We start from the raw sequence: 11,725 nt of genomic DNA on the forward strand, positions 1-11,725 counted from the left end.
CAGATTTTAGTTGTAATCTTTGGAGAAAATAAACTGTGATGGACTTACCCCAACCTCCCCGAAGTCTTAATTAAGAATGGAAACAACGATTAGAACCCACATTAATGAAAGTTTGGTCTATTACATTGCTGTTCAGTCGCTAAGTTGTGGCTGACTCTTTGCCACCCCATGGACTGTAGCACACCAGGCTTCCCTGTCCTTCACTGTCTCCCTGTGTTTGCTCAAACTCATGTCCACTGAGTCAGTGATGCCATCCAACCATCTCTTCCTCTGTCGCCCCCTTCTCCTCCTGCCCTCAATCTTTCCCAGAATCAGGGTCTTTTCCAGTGAGTTGGCTCTTCGCATAAGGTGGCTAAAGTATTGGAGCTTCAGCTTTAGCACCAGTCCTTTCAATGAATTCAATTAGCATAGAAGCCACAAAGTCTACTGGACTTTTCATGCATGGGCAGGGGAAAATAATCCTTTATTAATACATTTGAAGGGTCCAGGGGGCAAAATGCTGTGCTTTGTCACATGATATGTATTTATGTTCAGTGTGTCATATCCTTATGGAATTGGGAGGAAATATGAAGAGATATGGACTTCCCCGGTAGCTCAGCTGGTAAAAAATCTTCCTGTAATGTAGGAGACACTGGTTCAATTCCTGGGTTAGGATGATCCCCTGGAAAAGGGATAGGCTACTCCACTCCAGTATTCTTGGGCTTCCCTGGTGGCTCAGACTGTAAAGAATCTGCTTTAAGTTGGGAAGATCCCTGAAAGGACAGCATGGCAACCCACTCCAGTATTCCATGAGAATCCCCATGGACAGAGGAGCCTCTCAGGCCACAGCCCACATGGTTGCAAAGAGTTGGACACGACTGAGCGACTAAGCCCAGCACAGAACATGAAGAGATATGCCTTTACAAACAGCATCACGATGTCAAAACCATGATCCACATCTCTTTCTCTGATCCATTCTGTCCTTAGGTGCCCCCATCGCAGTGAGGGTGCAGCTTGGGTGAGACTGACTACTGCTTTGGGACCACAGGAGTAGGACCTGATGGAGGTCAAATCTTAGAGCTACTTAGCACTTTGAGAAGTACCTCCATACAGAGTGAAATGAGTCAGAAGGAGAAAAACAGATATCATGTATTAACACACATATGTAGAATCTGATAATGGTACAGATGAACCTATTTATAGGGCAGGAATAGAGACGCAAACATAGAGAATGGACTTGTGGAGACAGTGGGGGAAGGAAAGAGTGGAATAAATTGAGAGAGTTGCACTGAAATATGTGGGAGGCTGCTATAACACAGGGAGGTCAACCTGGGGCTCTGTGATGATCTAGAGGGATGGGATGAGAGGGTGGGAGGGAGGCTCAAGAGAAAGGGGATATATGTATACTTATGGCTGATTTATGCTGTTGTATGGCAGAAATAAACACAGCATTGTAAATCAATTATCTTCCAATTAAAAATAAAAAGAAATGTGCCTCACTCACTCACCTTATGTGACTCTTTGAGGCCCTTGGATAAGGTCAGATTGGAGTTGACCTTTACTTTGTGAGTAGGGAGACCAAGCATGTGTAACTTACCCAAAATGCCCTTGGGTTGATGGGAGCCCCCTTGTCAGAACACAAGTCCTCAGACACTCGGGTCATTCCTGATCGCTCCACTAATCCCAAAGTGATACTAAATGGAGAATGAGGCTGTCAGGCTGTGGAGACAAGGGCAATAATGATTCAGCATCACTTTAGTGCCGTTTGTGCTTTGGTTGGAGCTGGGATTGTCTTCAAAGATGCAAATGAAAGAAAACCCCAGACTCCCTTGAGTTGAGACACTTCCTGTGCAGCTCAGAAAGCATATGCAAAACCCATCCATTTCACCCCCAACAAAGAGGCAGGGAGATACTGAGGCTGGAAGAGGGGAATTAAGATATTCCAACAGATCCTCCAAACCACAGTCCAGCAGTAAGAAATTTTCCTCCCATCAGCGTTGTTGATGCAGTCCACTTAGCATAATACGGCAAGCAGGAGGAAGAAGAGCCCAGAGAGTTCGTTATCATGAGCAGTCTCAGAAAGTTTGGGAACAGGCTCTGAATTGATTAAAATTTCATTTGAATAATGTGCACATGGTTATTTATTTTATTCTCTCTCTCTCTTTTTTTTAACAATAACCAGCGAGCTTTCCTCCTGTGGGTTGCCTGATGGCAGTCGGCTGGCTGATCATCACCTAGAGGAAGAAGTGAGAAAGTTATTTTTAATTCCTCATTATTGGAGGAAACACACACATTTGGGACATAATGGGGCTGACTCTCTGCTGTTCAGCTGAGAAATGGCCTGGAGTGGACCATGCATCATTTCCCAACTATTTTGATATGGCTCGCTGATGTAAACACTTCCAGGCATCTAAAACCTAGACTATTTAATCTCCCTAAATTATGTCCTCTCAATCTGTCATGGAGCAATTTTTTAATAAAATCTTGAATTTTACCAGGCAGTAAAACTAAGACAGATGACATTCTGACGGGTGTATTAGCCCTCGGTGGATGCAGTAAGACTCAGCTGGAGGGGAGGGCATCCTGTCACACAAAATGTCTAGATAGGATTGATGTCAGCCTGGGATCTGAGAAAGGACGGATATTTCTGAACTGTGAAAAATATTTTGTATTTATAGGTTAGCTAACGGGGGCTGGATATTTTTTTTAACAGATCCATTTACCAGGCAGATGGAAGGAAGCTTCGTGTGCATATTTTCTTTATTCTTCCCTCTGGCTCTATTGAGATATAATTCTCAGATAACATTATGTAAGTTTAAGGTGTACAGTAGGATAATTGATATGTGTATACATTGCGATTCATGCGGTCTCGAAGAGTTGGACATGACTAAGCGACTGATCTGATCTGATCTGATACATTGTGAAATGATCACCACAGTCAACTTAACACATCCCTCTGGGTCACATAATTGCCATTTTGTTATTGTTATGGCTGCTGCTGCTACTGCTGCTAAGTCACTTCAGTCGTGTCTGACTCTGTGTGACCCCATAGACGGCATCCCACCAGGCTCCCCTGTCCCTAAGATTCTCCAGGCAAGAACACTGGAGCAGGTTGCCATTTCCTTCTCCAATGCATGAAAGTGAAAAGTGAAAGTGAAGTCGCTCAGTCGTGTCTGACCCTCAGCGACCCCATGGACTGCAGCCTTCCAGGCTCCTCCATCCGTGGGATTTTCCTGGCAATTTTCCTGGCAAGTGGGGTGCCATTGCCTTCTCTGTATTGTTATGGCAAGAACGTTTAAAACTTACTCTTGGAGCAACTTTCAAGTATATGATACAATCTTGCTAATGCTAACTGCCTGCTGAATGTTAGATTTCCATGATTTTAATTGGAAATTTGTACTCTTTGACTAACATCACCTCATCCCCACCACCATCTCAGCCCCTGGGAGTCCTGAATCTACCCTGTTTCTTTGAGTTCAGCTTTTTTCAATTTCACATATAAGTCAGAGCATGCAGTGTTTGTCTTTATCTTATTTCACTTAGCGTAATACCCTCCAGATGCATTCACATTGTTGCAAATGATGAGTCCTTTCTTTTTTATGGTTGAATAATATTCCATTTTATATACATACCACATTTCCATTATCCCTCCATCTATTAGTGGACACTTAGGTTGTTTCCTGGAGAAGGCAATGGCAACCCACTCCAGTACTCGTCTGGAGAATCCCATGGACGCAGGAGCCTGGTAGGGTGCAGTCCATGGGGTCGCTAAGAGTTGGACACGACTGAGCGACTTCACTTTCACTTCTCACTTTAATGCATTGGAGAAGGAAATGGCAACCCACTCCAGTATTCTTGCCTGGAGAATCCCAGGGATGGCGGAGCCTGGTGGGTTGCCGTCTATGGGGTCGCACAGAGTCAGACACAACTGAAGCGACTGAGCAGCAGCAGCAGGTTGTTTCCATGTCTTGGTTATTATTAATAGTACTGCAGTGAATTTTCAGGTGCAGACATCTCTACAAGATAGTGATTTTATTTCCTCTGGGTAAATACCCAGAAGTGGGATTGCTGGATCCTATGGTCGTTCTATTTTTAATTTTTGAGGAACTTCCGTGCTGTTTTTCTAGCAGTGGCTGCACTAGTTTGCATCCCCAGCAACAGTGCCTTAGGGCTCCCTTTTCTCCACATCCTCACTAGCGTTCATCTGTTGTCTTTTTGATGATAACCATTTAACAGAGGTGAGGTGGTGTGTCATTTTGGTTTTGATTTGCATTTCCCTGACTCTTTGGAAAAGACTCTGATGCTGGGAGGGATTGGGGGCAGGAGGAGAAGGGGACGACAGAGGATGAGATGGCTGGATGGCATCACTGACTCGATGGACGTTGAGTCTGAGTGAACTCCAGGAGTTGGTGATGGACAGGGAGGCCTGGCGCGATGAGATTCATGGGGTCGCAAAGAGTTGGACACGACTGAGCGACTGAACCGAACTGATGGTCAGTGATTTTGAGCCCCTTTTCATGTGCTTTTTGGCCATTCATATGTTGTCTTTGGAAAAATGTCTATTCATTTTTTAATCAGATTTTCAGATTTTGGGGCTATATTGAGTTCTATGATTTCCTTATGTTTTTTGGATGTTAACACTTTATCAGACACATGATTTACAAATATTTTCTTCCATTCCTTAAGTTTTCATTTTGTTGATCATTTCTTTTCTAGGCAAAGTCTTTTTAGTTTGATGTATCCTATTTACTTACTTCTGCTTTTGTTGCTTTTAGTGTCAGACTTGAAAAAAATCAAAGAGGTTTCTCCCTGTGTGGGCTTTTAGGAATCTTACACTTTCAGACCTTATAGTTGAGTCCTTAATCTATTCTGAGTTAATTTTCATGAATAATATAAAAGAGGGGTCCACTTTCATTCTTTTGCATGTGAATAACCAGTTTTCCCCAACACTACTGAAGGCAATATTCTTTGCCTATTGAATATTAAGTTAAATATTAGTTGATCTTATATGTGTGGGTTTATTTCTGGGCTATCAGTTCTGTTCCATTGGCCTATATGTCTGCTTTTATGCCAGTGCCATATTATTTTCATTATTATAGCTTTGTAATATAGTTTGAAATCAGGAAGCATGGTGTCTCTGGCTATGTTCTCTCTCAATATTGCTTTGGATGGGGGATTTTATGGTGGTTCTGTACATATTGTAGAATTGTTTTTTATTTTATTTTTGTGAAAAATGCCATTGGAATCTTGGTAGGGAATGCATTGAGTCTATAAATGATTTTGGGTAGTATAGACATTTAAACAATATTAACTCCTCTAAAACTTGAATATAGATATCTTCCCATTTATTTGTGTTCATGTGTATATTTTCTATATGAACTTCTGACAATTGATAGTATAGGCTGATTGCACCTAATACATGAGCTAAAAAGAAGTCAGGTAGATTCCTGCACCCATTCAGTTCCACACATGGTAGTTTTGTCTTTATCTGGCAGTCTTGCTTCATTGAAACTATGCACTCCATACATCCAGGTCAGAGTTCTGAAATGTGAATCAATGCATCCAAGGTGGCTGTCCATGTTCACGTGTTCCATGAGGGCACAGAGCAGCACTCACACTCACACAGGCAGGTGATAACATTTGGAAACCGCTCTGAGAAAGACAGGACTATTGTGCTAGGGTCAGTTTCATGCTAGACAATTTCATGCTTAATGTGCATAGGCAGTGTTTTACCTTTTGCATTTTTAGGGTCTCAGGAAAGGTTATATCCAACCTTTGTCTATCTTCATCTACCTCAAAGATTTTGGAATTTCACACTTAGAAGCTCAGCTACTTTGTGACTATTCTGATGCTGCTTTTGAACAGTAACAGAATATTCAACCAGAATGTTTTAAACAAAATGGTTATTATTTAATACACCAAAAAACTTAAAGCTGGGCAGTTTCAGGTTTTGTCCATCTTCACTTGTTTATATTCAAAGACAGGAAGATGGCAAGTTTCATTTTTTTTTTTTCTTTAAGTAAGGAAAAGCTTTATTGAAGCCCCTATCAAAGCCCTTTTAGGCCCTGTCTGTGAAGTGGGGTCATAGCATGTCTGGCCTCATGATTGTTATGATGACCAAAGGTCTTGACATAAAGCCAGGGCATAGCTGGAGCTTAGTAATGGCAGTCTGCAAGCTGGCTACATTTCTCTTAAAATACAGTAGTTGCTTAGGATGCTATTAGCCTATAAATTAAAGAATCTCCAATGTAAAACTCATGAAGATTAGCAGGGCCATGTTATAAGTTCATTAACAAAACGTTTGGTAAGCAAATCCACATTAATAGCACCAACAAGTGTAACGAGTAGGAATATTGCAATATCAAATCATGTGAAGAAAGATGAAAACAGACCCTCGTTTTTACTGATCCAAAGGGATAATGAGAATTTATTACCATTATTCATTGTTTTCCAATGTTGATAAGCCTTATTAGAATTATCTTAGCTACTGTATTTGACAACAAAATCACATTTCTTTTCAAAATTTCATAATTCAGACTTTAACATAATCTGAAATTCCCCTCAGTTAGCACTGAAGATTTTTAGCTGAACTGAATCCTTAATGAAATTTTCTTTGGAAGAGATGCGAGAACCCATTAAGGAGAGAATCCTGCTTTCAGTCTGCTCAGCCTAACTGGTTCCAGTTAGTTCCTTCAGAAAAACATCCTCTCCTCTTTCATGTGAAATCTTAGGCTTGAGATCAGTAAAAGGGTAACAACGAAGTTGTCCATCCTAGAGTCATAAACTGTGCTCCAGCCATCCTGATACAGAGATGAGCCTGTGTTTTATCTTGGGGAGCAGCTTAAGCTTGGCTGCAAGTTTCATACTTAAGACACAGCCTCAAATCCATAGAATGGTGCCCAGGAGGCTTCTGAGGACAGGAGAGGTTCTCTGCTCTCAGAGGGGGTGTATTCAGAGCATTCCTGCCTGAGACAGGAGAGTGGGCAGTGAGGTAAACCCATGTATCCTTCATATACACCTGGGTCCTGCTGGGATGAGGTCTTGCCCCTCCCTTGGTCCTCTGGGCAGATCATGGCTGCTCTAAGCCATGGTGACCCCATCCCCTTTGTCCTGTGTCTGGAGCAGAATTGGGCATGTGATGCACTCCTGGCCTTATAGACAGAAAGGGGCTCAGAGGTAGGGGGAAAACTCCCAGATAAACCAGTCTTTCCAGGAGAAAGGCTTTCCTGGGGTGAGGGAAAGGGTCACTTTACCCACGTTTCATGTCTAGGAAGCTAATGCCTGAGGGTTTGATGTTTGGAGTCACCCATTTCCAGCTGCTCTGGAAACACTAATAGAAATGCAGAGACCCAGCCTGACATATCTGATACCTTCCAGCTTCTAGGAGCTGAAGAACCCTGGAGTCACCCCCTTGCAGAAAGATGCTCCAGAGAAGAATAAAAAAAAATCTGTTATATGAGTGCTGTAGGTTGGGACTTTGATAACTGCAATGATAAAAAATTTAACTGCTACAAACAGACTTCTAGTTAGATTCTGGTTCTTGCAAAGGCTCTGGGCTTAAGGCCAGGTCTCTCTAGGTTAAAAACGGGTATTGGCAAATGTTAGAGTTGTTAACGATTTCTGCCTTCAAAATGATTTTTTTCCTTTGCTTTAATAGAAAGGATTGAAAGAGAATTGAAGAGGGAATACAATTTCTCACTATGTGATTCTCAGTTCTAAAGTTCTGTCTAGACGGGGTGGTCACTTAAAATCACACTGGGCACCAACCAGGAGTCCCAGCACTTTACAAAATCCTGCTTAATATATAGTGAGTAGAATCAATGTATTTTTACAGTACTAAGGAATATGAAATATTTAGGTCAGAACAGAAGGCTTCAGAGGGTATGACCTCTTGCATTATTACTCACCACGACTTTCATAAATTGTGGTTTCATTAATTATGAAATGCACACAAGTTTGTGGATTCCGTCATTTTCTTTATTTTTTGATTCTGTATTTTTATAGAATATATTTGACTTAAAATCATTATGAAATAATGGCTCTATTTCCCTGTGCTGTACAATGACTCCTTACTGCTTATCTGTTTTCTATATAATAATTTGTACCTCTTCATCCCATACCCCATACCCCATACTTCATACCCCATCTTGCCCTCCCCTTCCCTCTCTCCACTAGAACCACTAGGTTGCTCTTGATATCTGTGAAAATGCTTCTTTTTTGTTATATGCATCTTTTGGTCTTCTTTTTACAGATTTAACTAATTTTCAGCATTTTATGTCACAGTGTTGACTTTTGCCTTATTTACTGTAGTATAATCATATAATACAACATACGACAGTATCAATGTTATTTACTTAAAATTATCTTGAAACACCTTATTTAACTTAAATACAGATAATTAAGAAATGGCATCTACCCTACAGATGGAAAATCACTGTCAGTCATTGTAAGAAGAGGATGATTATAAATGAGATACATCACAGGCAGCATACAAATCATAAATGCAGGAGAGACTGTGGAGAAAGGGAATCCTCCTACCGTGTTGATAGGAATGTAAATTGGTGCAAACACTATGGAAAATAGTATAGAGGTTCCTTAAAAAGCTAAAAATAGAGCTACCATATGATCCAACAATCCCACTCCTAGGCATATGTCTGGAGAAAACTCTAGTTTAAAAAGATATACACACCCCAATGCTCATAACAGCACTATTTACAATAGCTAAGACATGGAAACAACCTAAATGTCCATCAACAGTTAAACAGATAGAGAATGTCAGATATACATGTACATACAGAATATATATAAATATTGTTGTGTTGTGTTAGTTGCTCCGTCATATCTGACTCTTTGTGGCCCCATGGACTGTAACCCACCAGTATCCTCTGTCCATGGGCTTCTCCAGGAAACAATACTGGAGTGGGTTGCCATTTGAAATATTACATAGCCATGAAAAAAGTAATACTGCCATTTGCAGCAACTTGGATGGATCTAGAGATTATCATGCAAATTGGAGTGTCAGATAAAGACAAATATCACATAATATCACTTATATGTAGAATCTAAAAATGTGATACAAACTAACTTACTTACAAAACAAACAGACTCACTGACATAGGAAACAGACTTGTGGGTACCAAAGGGGGAAGAGGGTTGGAAGGAATAAATTAAGAGTTTGGGATTAGCAGATACAAACTACTATATATAAAATAGATAAACAACAGGGTCCTACTGTATACTACAGGGAACTAAATTCAATATCCCATAATAAAATATAATGGAAAAGAATCTGAAATTTGGAAACTGGTTGTCACCTAGACAGCATATTAAAAAGCAGAGACATTACTTTGCCAACAAAGGTCCGTCTAGTCAAAGCTATGGTTTTTCCAGTAGTCATGCGTGGATGTGAGAGTTGGACCATAAAGAAAGCTGAGCACTGAAGAATTGAAGCTTTTGAACTGTGGTGTTGGAGAAGACTATTGAGAGTCCCTTGGACTGCAAGAAGATCAAAGCAGTCAGTCCTAAAGGAAATCAGTCCTGAATATTCATTAGAAGGGCTGATGCTGAAGCTGAAGCTCCAATACTTTGGCCGCATGATGCGAAGAACTGACTCACTGGAAAAGACTCTGATGCTGGGAAAGATTGAAGGCAGGAGGAGAAGGGGATGGCAGAGGATGAGATGGTTGGATGGCATCACCGACTCAATGGACATGAGTTTGAGTAAACTCCGGGAATTGGTGATGGACAGGGAGGCCTGGCGTGCTGCAGTCCATGGGGTCGCAGAAAGTCGGACACGACTGAGCAACTGAACTGAACTGAACTGTCACACTTGAATTTTCCTCTTTATTTCAGGAGTCAGTTTTCACTGCCAATGAGCAGCTGTGTTAAGGCAATGGAAGTCCCATGTTTTGATGATTTGGGGCTAGAATCAAGTCCCCTAATGGTGTGGGTTTTGATTCTAGAATAGGCTGTGGTAGAAGGTGGTTGTCCCCACTCATCCCAAGCAGAAGGGGAGCAACTCTACTCCTGCACTCTTCTGGGTTGAATTGAAGGAAAGGCGGAGCCATATAAGAGAGGAGAGTGAACACATATCTCAGGCAGGGTTTCTGAGTTTGTTTGGACAGTTTGACAGTTTTACTTTTAGTGACTGCTGCCACAAATACCTGTATTTATGTTCAGATTAAACCGACAGCACAGAGAGTGCCAGAGCCAGCAATTTCTGTGCTGTAAGTGGAGGATGTCTCCTGGTGAACTTCAGATTCTTAAAGGTTTTTACTGTAGTGGATTCACGGCACAAAGAATTGGGGACGAAACATATTAGAGAAGAAAAACACATCCTAAATGAGAACAGCTGAGGATAGGAGGCTCCTGCCATTTATTGGATTCATTATAGAACTCTACGCAAGCCTGTAATATTTGTTCTGCTGCTGTGGTGTAACCGGTGAAATGAAAAGTTATGTCAGGGGAGTGCTCAGAGGGGTTGTTCTTATTTCTTTCGTCTTCTTAAAGGGCTGGGAGCATTTTACCAAGGCAGGGCTAGAAATTCACATCACACTCACTTAATATGGGAAACAACAGCCAGGTTATGAGCCAGAGATATTTTGGCCCCAGAACAATAACGCTATTGATTTGGTCAAATATATTTAACTCTCACAGCAAGACATCCGTTCTATGTGAAGTTATTGTGGCTGCAAACAGCCAAGTGGGGCAGGTGCGACCACTGAGTTGGGGGGCAAGGGGGGGGCAAGGGAGGCGGTAAACCAGATGTCCTGAATGCCTGAATTTCTGTCTTTTGATGATTCCTGACATGTGTGTGAATACTGATGGACCGACCTAGATAAAAATCCCACAGATACTGGAGGATAGTCCCAAAGTCCCCAAAGGAGAATTTCATGAGTGCTTTAAGGGTAGAACTCCAGCTACCAAATCCATATGGGTGCCTGGGGGCTATTTTTGAGACCGCGCGTGTGTGTGTGTGTGTGTGACTGTGTGTGTGCACTCACGCGCGCACATACTTTAGTCACTCAGTCATGTCTGAATCTTTGTAACGCCATGGATGTAGCCTACCAGGCCAGGCAAGAATACTGGAGTGGGTTGCCATTTCCCTCTCCAGGGGATCTTCCTGACCCAGGGCTTGAACTTGGGTCTCTGGCATTGCAAGCAGACTCTTTACCAACTGAGCCACCAACAGGTAACGTTTCTGTCCACATCCACAGCAGCAGATACAGGAGACATTTGGGGTGGAGCCATCTCATATATGTATGACCACATTCAAATGTGATGGGCCCAAACTTCCTATGGGTTGAAATTAAATCAGAATTTTGCCCAAGAGGGAGACAAAAAACAAGAGACACGTAATTGGCTTAAGTAACACATTCCGTTGTTTGAAAGTCACAAGGAATGGAAGTTGGAACTTGTAAAGGAGAGAACAGAGGTAAGAGTTCACTAAGAGCCCCATTCACACACCCAAGAGATCTTCCTTCTTCCCCATCATTCCGAGCAATCTCACTGACCCTGTTCCATACATCAGACCCTGTTCCTTCCCTCTAATGGGCCTTTAGATTGGAGTTTGATTGGAGTTTGAGTTTGTCAGTTAAGAAAGTTTGTTGTAAAGACTGCTGCTAAGAAAAGCAGAGACTAGTAGATAAAGAGGTGAAATAAAGTATATTTCCCTGGGAAACATAAGATGCTCTCATGTTCCTAGAGTGTCCAAAATAAAGATAAAACTTTCTAGGTTTTCCTTTCG

This window comes from Bos mutus, chromosome 17, assembly GCF_027580195.1.
Source record: "Bos mutus isolate GX-2022 chromosome 17, NWIPB_WYAK_1.1, whole genome shotgun sequence".
In the NCBI taxonomy this organism is placed as follows: domain Eukaryota; kingdom Metazoa; phylum Chordata; class Mammalia; order Artiodactyla; family Bovidae; genus Bos; species Bos mutus.